This window comes from Gigantopelta aegis, chromosome 15, assembly GCF_016097555.1.
Source record: "Gigantopelta aegis isolate Gae_Host chromosome 15, Gae_host_genome, whole genome shotgun sequence".
Taxonomy (NCBI): Eukaryota; Metazoa; Mollusca; class Gastropoda; order Neomphalida; family Peltospiridae; genus Gigantopelta; species Gigantopelta aegis.
This window is the reverse complement of record NC_054713.1, coordinates 27314984-27328681: the sequence shown is the minus strand read 5'-3', so window position 1 is coordinate 27328681 and position 13698 is coordinate 27314984.

Below are 13698 nucleotides of genomic sequence, written 5' to 3'. Positions count from 1 at the left end.
AATGGAATCCAAATAATTATTTATAGTAAGTTTATTGTGTTGGCTACCTGGGTGAACATAAAAATTATAAATATCTATATTCTTGACTCCGCCATACACTGTAGTGCCCAAGACCTCAATATTATTCTTGGTCTCATTGAGCGGGATGCGGGAGTAGGACATGTCATTCCTGATGAAAGTAGCTATATCTCCTCTAGTAGAAAATTTATTATTATAAAAAAACCCAAAATACCCCGGAATATTAAAGTTTCTAAAATATTTTTTATTTTTATTTTTATCTTGGTTATCATTATCTAGCCAGGTTTCTTGTATGCAAATAACATCTATGGCCGGTTTAGCGTCTACTATATATATTTTTTAATTCGTCTCCATGGTTTAGTGATTTAATGCCTTTAGCATTCCACTGGAGAATGGCCAAACCTTTAAATTTATCTATTTTAATTTTAGTTTGTTTATTAGCGCTGTTATTGTTACTGTTAATATTATCACTATTATTTACACTATTGTTATTGTTACTGTTATTGTTAAGTTTGGTTAGGTATTTGGGTATAACTTTATTTCTCGTGTCTCCCATAATTGGTTTGAGGCAGTACTAATTATAAGCTCTATTAGTTTAATTAATCTAGTCTATATTATGATGACTAGGCGTGGAGACAGGAGTTGGTTGGCCATTCTCGGTGCATACCAGTTAAAGCTATTTGTTAAAACTTTTGGGTCTTTGATAATAATACCAAGGTGGTGCGACAGGCTAGAAAGGCTGAGTGCGTAGCCATTTTAATGGTTTCCTCTTGTATATTTCCCTTAATAGGTACCCCCAGGGAACCGTCCAGAAACAGCCCCGTTAAAACCCGCAGAAGTTGTTCTGCTGTTATGGGCTGATCTGGGCCGTTGTTTATATTTCTCATTAAGGGGGGGGGGGGGGGGGGGGGGGGGGGGGGGGGTGTAGGCGTTCCCAGCATTAAAATTATTAGTTCTAAGAAGGGGGGGGGGGGGGGGCGGCTGCCGGTGTGTGTCTTTGACGCTCGACTGGGTTATAAGCCCCCCTTGGCGGGTGGACGGACTCCTCTCTGGGCTTGGAGTTTAATACCCGAATGGCTTCCTGATGGTGGTGGCACTCCTGGCTATGAGTGTAGTGCTGACCCTTACAGTTGGCACATTTTAATGCATTGGTGCATGGGTTGTCCGTCCCCCGCTTTGGGTGTTTGTCCCCACACCTAAAGCAGACTGGGTCCCCCCTGGAACGACATTTTTTTATGCTGTGTCCCCATCTCTGGCACTGCGCACATTTTATCGGTTTTGGTCTGAACATTAATAATGGATAGGATTGGGACCTGAAAATTATCAGGTCCACACAGTTATTTTTATCTTTTAGCAGCACGTCCCAGTAGCCATTTTTCCAAATTGTAACATTTTTAATATCAAGGTCGGGGTTTTCTTTAATTAGAATATTTTGGAGGTGCACTGCAGACAGCGGTCCGGGTGGCATCCTGACCAACCGTCTGCAAGTGAAGTCTTGTATAGTGGGGTTATTGTTTATGGGATCTTTTACTTTTTCTCTAGTTGGTTTGGTACCGACCACGGTAAACTGGGGTGGTACGGTAGGTTCTCCGGAGAGGGAGCGACTGCCATCGGCACCTGCATCCCCGGATCCGCCCTACTCGGAAATGGACATCGCGATGTGCAAGCCGGCCAGTAGGACACCACCAAAATGGACCTCCACTCCAAAACTGGCGACTCCGGTGCAGCGGTCAACTCTAACGACCGCTCCCGTTGAGTCGTCACCAGGATTTGTTGCGGTGGCGGCACCAAAAAGGAAGGCGTCATCACCGACCACCCAACCAGCAAAGACCAAGCCGCCGCCTGAAGCCGTCCCCCTACAAGAGGAAGAGAATGAGGACGAGGACGAGGACGAATGGAGCCTGGCCCTGGGTGGACTTCGACATCAGCTCCACCCATACATGCAAGGGGACACCACTCAACCAGCAAAACTACAGGGAGGATACGCAAACATTGATTGGAAGCCAATGGAGGACGGCAGCTTCTTCGAAATCCATCAGAAGACCTTTGGAAGTACGCCGGGAGTAGTCGTGACCCATCGGAGGGAGCAGATCTTCAGACAGTGCGTCTTGTTCTGGAAGATTGACAACAGGTCTCTCCACAAGATGCTCAGAGCAGTCTGCGGCCCCGGCTACTCCACGGTGGTACAGGCTCTAAGCCAGCGGAAAGATCGGCTGCCGCAACTCCGAAAAGCTCCAAGATCCCCGAGAAACCAACCTTAACTAGGACAGGTATCCTCCTTTTTGGGCTTAGTTGGACTTTAAACGTTTTCGATCGAGCTTCAAAATCTTTATGTTTATTTTTTTATAAATAGTCCAACGCAATTTACTTTGGCGCCCGTTCAATTGCTCAAATCACCTTAAAACCTTTTTGGCCGAGCAGTCAAACGTATATTTGGGTTTAAATTCTTAGTCCGGACATGATATTAGGTGCAGTTATTCTCCGTAGACTTTAGCTTTTTCTAGTTAGACCCGAAGGAATCGAAATTCAGCCAGTCAGAACACGGCTCATTTTCGGTGTCTAATAGTCGGTCCGCGCAGTCGCTGGACACAACTAAATTCTTATTCCAAAATCTGCCCACTTCAAATTTATCCCCCACCCTTTTCTGTCCTGGACTTAGTCACTGGCAAAGGCCAGAGATTATGCCCAGGACAGACATGCTTGAAACCTTAGTGGTATATGAGCATGTAAATAAATATTGGAATGGAATTATTTTGGGGAATAGAGCTTAAAACCTGGAAATGGATGTTTTGACTAAGTTGGGAATCTTGTGAGGAAGAGGGGGTTGGGGTGTGGGTAGGATCCAGGCTCTTGTTAACGTCTATAGGCTCCTGGTAGATGGTCTCAAATAAGATCTCTACACTAAGACTGGTGTTGGGGTCAGGACGGAGATAAAAGTAACTGCCTAGTTTAAGGAGGGAGGTCTCTGTTTTGGAGTGAATGAAAACTCTTCCATCCGTGAGCCTGGTGAAAAAGAAAAGAGAGGTTTCTAAGTTGAAAGAGGCATCTGAGGAGATGGAGTGAATGGATTCCTGCAAAAAAAAGTATTCATAACTGGATGGATTCTTTCCAGCAAAAAAGACTTGTCTAATTCCAGATATGGGGGGTTTAACAAAGATTTTACTTTTTTTTGCTGTTTCATCTCCTGTATATTTTTCGTATATATCATCTTCCAAAAGTCTGTAACGATTGGAAGTGGTAATATTATACTTACCCAACTCTTCATCCGTAGATGTGTGGGTCACCTCCTCCGCCACCCTCCTCTTCCTCTGGCCCTCGTGGTGTGGTGTAGGGGGAAGGATCTTTTTCTTCCTCTTCACTGTCTTGGTGGTGGCTGGTGGCGGCGTCTGTGACCCACTGGCGCTTGCTGCGTCGAGATGGGGTTTGGCGCTTACCTCGCCAGTAACAACAGAGTCGGTGGTTGGGTTGGGACAATTATTTATTTCATTGGGGGGACTTCTGGTGGTTCTTCTCCAAGGTAAATGATTAGCTTGTTTGATCCAGTAGAGGAATCCGGTTCCTCATCGCCGTTACCTACATTTTTTTCGAGGTCGGCGGCGACCCCGGCGACGTTGTTCCCCCGGGGGGGTGGGGAATTCGGAAAAGATTCATCGGACGGAAATTCCTCTATGGTTGATAAACTGGGTTTAGTTAATATATCAGCCATGATATTTCTAATGGGTGTTCGGTATGGGGGGTTGCGAGCCGCTTATTTGGGGGGATGAAGCATAATACGGCATTTTTCCTCCTGTTTGGGGGGTACCAAAAACATGGTCATGGTCCCAGGCAAGTTGTTCATTTGAAAGTCTGTTTGGTGTCATACTGTTATTTAAAACTGCGTCTAACCTATCCGTGGATGTATTATGGTTATCGCTCGATTCTTTTACCTCGGATGTATTTAATACTGATTCCAACATGGCGGCTGTCATGTCGGCTGTCATGGCGGATAAAGGTCAAGTTGTGGTTTATTGTTATTTTATTCTTTTAATTTTACAAAGTCTTCCTATTGAGATTTATTTATTTAAATATTATAATAGTACAGTATAACAATCAATACTGTCTTAGATAGTAGCTGGCACTACTACAAAACAATAATTAAGAGTTAATAGAGTATTTTACAATTACAATAGACTACTCAAAATAAACAAAAGGCGGCCATTAGTATCTTAATGCAAGGGCGGTCAGAGGACGTAATCGTAAGCAATAAATATAGGAATTCTCAATCCTCGAACGGAGCCTGCAAAAGAAATACAATGGAAATACAGTGGCTAGTGACTTACTCTTGTCCACCCATTCGATTCTTGCATTCGATTCTTGCACTTCGAAATTGACCACGATGAGGATGGACGTATGTCAGTGTACTCTCGCGTTAACCCCCCCCCCCCCCCCCCCCCCCCCCACCTGGGGGGACTTATGGTCTCCTACGGAGCGTTGCTGGAATACCGGGTCACGGGCTTCCGTGACCTTGGTGTACGGGGACCCGGTACCACCGAAGACTGGAAGATGGAGGAGGAGGAGACATGCGACAGGGAAGGCACAGGGGGAGCCAAAACCGGCGGCTAAACCGCCGGCAGCGACTCCTTCTGTTGCGCCGCCAACCGCCGTACCCCGGAAGAAGACAGGATTGGAAGAGGCACCAGCCCCGGACGTCCCGACTTCAACCAAAGGTCTGACTAGACCCACTCCACAGGCCAGGACTTCAGCGCCTCCGGTTGTGCCGCCGACTATACAGGCAGCACCCGTTGAGGCGCCGGCCCGAAAGATTGCCATGGTGAAGCGGAAGGCAACCACTCCCCCGAGTGGCCAACCAGACAAGCCAGGCCCTCCGAGTCAACCACCGAAGCCGGACATGGACGGGGACGAGCCTTGGTCACTGAAGGCCGGCAAACTAACAGCACGCCACGCTCAGCTCTCCAAAACCAACATCGAGGACGTCAACTTCCTCTTCACGCAACCTAAGCACGAGGCATTTCAACCGTTACCAACGAGCCCGACAGAGGGAGATTACTGTTTCCACCACGTCACAATGCGGGATGGCCGAGTTCTCTGTTTTACAGTACGCCGAAAAGGAATTTACAACCAAGGACTGCTACTCCCAGAAATGGACAACCCGACCATACATCGAATGATTAAGATCACAGCCGGGGAAGAGTACCGCTCAACAGCCAAGGCGCTAGCAGCATCCCCATATCGGTCGGTCATCCCGCATTTCGACGCTGTCAACTTCATCGGAACACCGTGACGTGCTCCCCTTTGCCAACCTCCTTCACCTCCGTGAGTACCAACCTCTTTTTTGGGCTAGTTAGACTTTAAACGTTTTGGAAGCAGTTCAAAATTCTTATGTTTATTTTTTTATAAGCAGTCTAACGCATTTTACTTTGGCGCCCGTTCAATTGCTCAAAATCACCTTAAAACTTTTTGGCCGAGCAGTCTTAACTATTTTGGGTTAAATTTTAGAGTCCGGACATGTTTTTGGATGCAGTTACTCTTTGTAGACTTAGGTAAAAAACAGGCTTCACCGAGGAATCGAAATTCCGCCAATCAGAGCACGGCTCCCACTCGGTGTACTTCAAGTTTACGAAGTGTCTGCTATTTGGTCCGCGCTCGCGTTGACCTTACTAAATGGCTTTCTTCCAAATTCCGCCCACCTCAAACTTACCCCCCCCCCCCCCCCCTGCTCCGGAGTTAGTCACTGGCGAAGTCAGAGGCTAAATCCGTAGTGGGCGTGCCTGAACCTCTGTGGATAGGGGCACGAGAAAATAGTTCCCACTCCCCACTCTTGTCCAATGGTGGTATACTAATATATTTAAAGTAAAAGAGCTCAAGGCTTTAATAAACTGGACAATATTATCGATAGACCTCTCCCGCTGAAGACAAAAACCGAATGAGGCCGGTATATGTACCTCATCAGGGCTTTCAGTTTTTATAGCTTGTGAGGAATATATGCCTTGATGAAAGACGAGGCTGACTGGTTTAGTGCAACTTGGTAAACCTGTTTTTAGTCCTTTACTGGTTCAACCAGTCTTTTGGTTTTCTCTTTGGAAGACAAAATCATTTCAATTCTACTTGCAACTTATTTTGAAATTCTTACGATATGTTGACTTTTGTTAAAGTCACACACCCTAGTTCCATCCAGCGAAAATAAATTATAATTTGGTTAATCTACAAACCTGTAACACACTTAGATAACGTTTTTATCAAATGGAGTGAAAAAGCAGGTTTTATATCGATAAATACCATGGGAATCCCCATGTCCCAATTGCTTGAAATAATTTTGAAAGTTAGTATTATGATGTCACCGGTAGATGTCACTCGAAGCACAACAATGCCTACGTCACGACAAATTTCACAGACTTGGGGTGCGTTCCTTTCACCTCTCCTGGACATGTTCCAACTGTTCTGTCCTGGTTGTATCCCCTCTCCAGATATCGTAAGACTTAGCAAAATTATTGGTTTTAAGGGTTTGTAACATTTTGTATTGAGATACTTACTTGTCTGAACTTTATTGTTACTGAAAATGTTCACGAACTGTGAAGAAATATCTCACAAATGAACAACAAGCAAACGACAACAAATCGGATGTTAATTGCGCGAACCGTGCACGAGAAAACAAACCGAACCAAAATGATAACGGTCACGTGGTATACCAACGTCTGTGACGTTTACATAGGAAGATTCCCTCTAAAAATAGACTGGACCTCGCTTGCTTAACGGTTTTTTCTCGAGTGCGCGCGGCATTTTAAGAAATACAAAAAATGCATTTCGTGGTTTTGCAAACATCAGGATTACCACGATTACCAAAAAGCACTTCAGGTGAATGGAAATGTGTATTCTAAAAAATAAAATGTAAGTAAAGTGCAATTTTATTTGTGAAAAAATTGGTTTAATAGCGAAAAACAACGCCGTAATGGTTAACAACCAGCCGTAACTAGGGCGTGTCCCTTTAAATAATTTAATATACTTATACCTGTGATATGTATATACATGAAATTTTAATATACTTGTGTAATATTTATGGTTTTGTACAGCTTTTTACACTGTGTTTTTAATTTTATATTCAAATTGATGTTGGTCATCAATTCATTTATACAATGTATTTTTACCATTGTTTGACAGCCAATAGCTATTGTATTTTTGTGCTTGGGTGTCAGTAAGTATTAGTTACAGATCTGATTTGACTTTCATAGGCATTTACCCATTTTTATGTGATGGCTCTTGAAATTGAGGAGGTATGAAAATTTGTGTGACCTGGTAAGGGACATGTATTGCTTTAGCAGTACTTTCAGAAAGCTTTTTTAACATCTTACTGTGAACAGTGTACTGGAGGAGGTAACTGGTACATTTGAATAGTTTTATGTCTCCAACCAACATAATTTGTACGTGTATCTTGAATTCTGTAATATTTCTTAATTTTCAGTGTGTCTGTTTTGGTTTTGTTTTTTTGTTTTTTTTTTTTTTTTGGGGGGGGTATGGGGATTGTGTTGTTATCAGCACTATGTAGAATGAAAAAAGGTATACCAGGTACAATAAATGACCATTTGTAAATTTGTGCCCTTCCCGCAGCCCTTCCCATATGGGGGTGAAAAAATGATTTTGGTCTCAGAAAATGTTAATAAAAAGTAAGTTTTCCTTCATGCCCTTCTCTTTTACCGCCTCGGTGGCGTCGTGATTAGCCATCGGTCTACAGGCCTGGTACTGTACTGGGTTCGGATCCCAGTCGAGGCATGGGATTCTTAATCCAGATACCGACTCCAAACCCTGAGCGAGTGCTCCGCAAGGCTCAATGGGTAGGTGTAAACCACTTACATCCGACCAGTGATCCATAACTGGTTCAACAAAGGCCATGGTTTGTGCTATCCTGCCTGTGGGAAGCGCAAATAAAGATCCCTTGCTGCCAATCGGAAGAGTACCCATGTAGTGGCGACAGCGGTTTTCCTCTCAAAATCTGTGTGGTCCGTAACCATATTTCTGACGCCATATAACGTAATAAAATGTGTTGAGTGCGTCGTTAAATAAACACTTCTTTCTTTCTTTCTTTCATGCCCTTCCTCTTGAAGGAAAAGTTTGCATGGGTGCTCCTCCAAATTGCCATCGTGCCCAAATTGTTTGTTACCAAACCAAAGACAAGACTTGCTGTTCTCCCCCTCACCCACTTCAATACACTCTGTTACGATTCCACAGCGGCTCAAATGTTTTGCTTCCATTTTCGCTATCGATAGAATAGACATCACCATCAGACCAGTGGTAAAGTTTTAACCGTTATTACCTTGTTACCGGTATATTTTAAGATTTTCCGGTTTTTAGATGAACTAAAAATAAATATGTCAATGTTTGGGTCCATAAAAATGTGAATAAAGTTGATTTTCAAACCTAAATCATGTAATGTACATTCAAGGTTTATTAGTTTATCGATAAATTTCGACTTTCCGAATACTTTTTTGTGAGCTTTTGTAGAAAATTTACTTCTTTTTTCATTTTAGTGTTATCTTTAGTTATAGAACTTACAAAATACAACCATATTTGTCGTAGTGGCAGTAGTTTAATTTAATGTTTATAAACGTTTTAAACATGTTGTTAGGGATCGCGGTTTTTGGTCTTGGTAGTTTTTACATCTGGTGTACGGTTTTTGTCATAGTGCATTGTGCTGGTTTCGTCAATACGCAGAATAGGCTATATCCAGGAACCTAGTTAAGACAAAAAACATTTACCTGAAATACACACACACTTAAATATGAAGCCATAAACGAATCGTCATCTGTTTGATATAAATAAGTTAAAAGTTTTATTTTAATTAATGTCACCACTAGAGCACATTAATGTATTAATCATTCCATATCGAATATTAAAATATTGGATAATCCTGACAGTCTTAGAAAAAATACCGCTATATAACAGGCCCGTAGGAACTCAACTGACGAAATGTATGGGTTGATTTTACCTACTCTATGTAATTACAAATATGCTGTGACTCACCCCCATTCCCCACCCCCTGGTCAGCTAGAAAAATAACAACTCAAACAACACACCCACCCACCCCACCCCCATTAGAAGCCTTTCATATATATATAATATATCTATATATTATAGATTAGAACCCACACACATACAGAGAGAGACAGAGATAGATGAGGGAGAGAGCAGAGAGACGAGATGGAGATGTTTTCATATATATGGTCATAGATATATTTTTTCCTGTTAGCGTGGTAAAGATAAATATCTCAACAACAAAGATTGTATTTCAGCTGACAACTCCTTTATTATCTTAGGAACAAGGTTAACAAAGGAACCGATTTACAAAGAATTTATACTCAACTCTTATATTGAAAATTGCACCACCCTATTTTCAGTTTTGTTATTGGCTATCCAGGTTCGAGGTTGTTTATAAAGTCCAATATCCCCAACCAATTTCCACAATTTATAAATAAAAATATCTATACATTCTTCACCAGTTTATACAAACTGATTTAAATGTATGATTTATTTCTACTCTTTATATTCTTTTTTTTAACATTTACAAAGTGTGCTGATTCAATTTCTGAATGAATTTCTTTTTTTCTTTTTTTCATATTTTAAATCTTGGTTTGTGGTATTGCCCCAGACAATTTTTACAGTGTTGAGGGTGTCCCTGATTAATCGCCTTACATAGATTTACACATAATACTATATAGATGGATACGAATGTAATAATATCACACAATCTGTATTGGCAAATACATTCATACATAAGATAGATACATAAATAAATAGATATATAGCTGATAGCGGTGTGGTGGCAAATTAAGACTGCAACGTGCCGGCAATTCGGGCCACACGTTCCAAGTCCCAGCAACACGCATCAGACAAGTTATATTATTGGTACATCCATACGCTGAAGGAAAGAAATAAAGGGAACATATGGAGCTTGTAGACCACCTTTAATTACTTTATATTTTAACTGAGCCTGGTAATGTCCATAGTGTTGGACAAAGTTTTAACGTGTGACGGAATGGGGGGTCAGTATATAGATCTTGGCCGGAAACACGGTCACCTTCTAACTATGGATTGAATGGTTTTAGTTTTGCATGGAGTCACTAACGGCTGTGTACTATTTGTATGATACCTTCACTATTTCAGCACAATTGGTTTACTTTAATTTTAGGACATTATACATTAAGTCTGCAGGGCTAAGTTATGTTTTCGGGCACCCCCCCCACCCACACACCACCTCAACTCCATACTTTGTTTTCCTCCCATGACTTCGAGTTAGAATGACTACCCCCAGCTTAAAACGTTGCTCGCCACCTACAGACCCCCGCTACTTATATAGCCACTACAAGCTTCAATTTCACAATACAATTATTAACGATCTTTAGCGTATCATTCTGATTGAACATAGTGAATGGTTCTAATACATCTTACTGACTGAATACCCTACGGATGGTAAACTTTTCTGGCTGCACTAAACATGTGGGAGCTGGGTATCAACATTAGTTATATTACCATTTAAGGCACCCTGGCTTGGTGTTTCTGGTGGGAATCCAACTCACACTGATGGGGCTTATGGAGGTTTTTCTGTCGACGCCGCCTACAGGGGAAAAGAACCATTTAGTTTTGTCAGCCCTAACCAGACTACTCTCCCCCCTCCCCCCCCCCCACCCCCCCTCCCGCCAAACAAAAATAACTCATATTGTAAGGTTTTCCTGGGGTTTTTTTTTTTAAAACACTTTTAAGGTTAAATAACATAGTTTATAATATAAAATATTTATATGGATAAAACTTTTGGAATGATCTTTGGCCAAATTGTTTTTCAAAATTTGTTTTGGCTGTTGAATGAAATTACAAAACCCATACATTAAAAAAATTCATGTTTTTTTGAATAGCAAATAATGGCCAAATTGTATTAAAAATTATTATTTTTTCCTTCTCGAGTTTATAACAATGTAAAGCGCACTCTATAATTCAATCTCCTCTCATTTTGTATTGGTTTTGATAATGTCTTAACTTTGTAACACCAGTTACCGTGTAATTGGAACAATATCCTATAACGGTCAGTTTACTAAAATTTGTTGGTCACAATAAAAATAAGTAAGACTTTTCGCCATGGCTTTCCGTTTCAGAATTATAATTTCACTATATGGCATTCCTTACCCCCAAGAAATAAAAATGACTAGTTCTTTGATACTGACGCTTTTACTTTCCTGTATGTAACCTCCCTGAAATGGCTGCAAAATGTTATTTCCGGATCCCTTAATTAATTTTTTTAAATTTCCGCGGGTGTTTTTGCGCTTTCCATGCATCTTTTCCATATTCGAATAATTCATTTGCCCACCGCACCCGACACACCAAAATTCATCTATAAAGCCAGGTCCATGTATAACAAAGATTAAAAAATTGTACGTTGATCTGAATATTTCAAACCTCTGGGTTGCAGTTTGTTTTGCTTTTAACAGTTTAAAATGTAACGTCAGGTAACGTGGAATTGACAAAAATAGACCAAAATCGATACGGCGATACTACAAACCATTACGATTTCAAGAAATGCATTGCATGGTTTACAGAGGATATTGATATTCTAAGTCAATACATGTAAGTAAATTGCAATTTCAATAATGTAAAAGTAATGTTTATTTTCCGAAAGGGATGCCTTTTTAAAAATGACAACACATCGGGAGACAGTACAGGGCCCAGTTCCACGAAGCGATTCTTAGCACTAAAATCATCTTAAGTGCAATAGCTACCTCCGTGTACTTAAGGTGATCTGAGAGCTATATTATCGCTCACCTTCCACACAACACATCCACCGATCCTCGGTTTCAGCGATAATCACCGAATAATCACAAGAGACGATACAACACATAGAAAAAAGGATGGTTAAAAACCTAAGAGATATACGTTTACTGGGACTAAAGATATAGGTAAGTATAGTTTTCTTTAACAAAACCTTGAAGACTATTTCAGAGTCCGTTAGGACTCACCAACTTTTTTTGTGTGTAACTTATTTTGTTTTCTTTCTTGGGTTCAGGAATTGGGGTTAATTATGTATTAACACTTTTTCCCACTCGTGTTTTTTTTTCCCCTACTAACTGTAACCCTTGGTAGTATATTAATATTTTTTTTTTTTTCCAAGTAATTTATTTTGTACATTAATTAATTTTTGTTTTTCTCTAGAACAATTGATAATTTATTTTAAAAACACCCTCATCCCCCTTTGTTGTACTATACTTGTTAGTTCATCGTCGCTTGTTAAACTTAGGTACTTAATTACGATACAAACGGATAATTACTCAAAAACGCTGATAAACTACCACAAATAGTCCAATCCAATCCAATATATATTTAGCAATGCTCCTATCCCACTAGGGTTTTCAAGCATGTCTGTCACGGGCCCCTCCTCGGGATAGCCAGAGGAGTGGTCCGGGAACAGAAATAAAGGGGCAATTATTTTGAACTTTACGTCCAAAAAGTTTTTTTGGGGGACATTAACAATTGTGTTTGTGGGCCTTTTTTCTAACATAGAAAACCCTATTCCTAACAAGTTTAAGTCCCATTTTTGTAAGGCCGGGCAGTCAAAACTTAAACACCTCTAATCTATATCTTACATTTAGTCCCTAAGGGAATTTAGGGGTATGGTTTCATATCCATATCTTAAACCGCCACACGGAAAAGATGTATCATTTGAAAGAGAGCCGCCACGGCCGGTATTGGTAAATCCAAGTGTGGCAGGCAAGGATGGGGGCCGAGCCCCAGGGAGGGGGTGGCCGGAGCATGTCCCCCCGGACACAACCCTACCTCTCCTACAGCCAAACCGCCTACGCCTACGCCTACCTCCCCTCCTACCCGCCGTGTCTCTCGCCCCCCATCCCCCACCCCCACCCCCCCCCCCCCCCCCCCCACCGTCCCAACCACGATGCCCCCTCCACCAGCACGGCCCTCATAAAGTTAATTTAAATTTATTTGTTATATCTATATATTCTTATTCTTTAGTTTTATAAATAACCATTAGTAACGTGAATGTCACTTTTCAGAGTGACAGAATCATGTCCGGACGACGGAAATTGGAGTCTTCGTCTGTCCCCCTTCGCCGGCAGCGGAAACCCCGCATCCCCGGCGGTCTCCATCAGTTCCGGGCGCCTGCTCTGCAATCCTAGAGAATCTAAAAGTGTTTTTATGTCCTCCACTAGACGCCCTCACCCTTTTAATCTGATAAAAACCCGAAAAAGCGGTCGCGGGCAATAATACAACGGATCGCCAGACGGCATGGGTACTGGTAAAGTCCCATTAAATTAGCGAGGGGATCACATCGGTCGCCCTCTCAATACTTTATTCAATAAGCATTACAAAATATATATAAAATAATATATCAAATATTAAAATACAGAGCACGCTTGGGAAACCTTTATACAAATAAAGAAAAAACCAATAATAGCAATAGCTTTTAAAAAAAATGTCATATATAATTATAATTTGGTTTTAGCCGGTAAAGAACAGAAAGGCTAAGCTAAAACAAACCAACAACAAACCAATAATCGATACTGGTAGAGACCCAAAACTGAGCAGAGTGGGAGCCACGTCCCGAGATAACGGAAAAGAAACTCCACGGGTCAACACAAGAAGACAAGGAACCAATCCCCCCCCCCAAACATCCGCCTTAAATTAACCTCC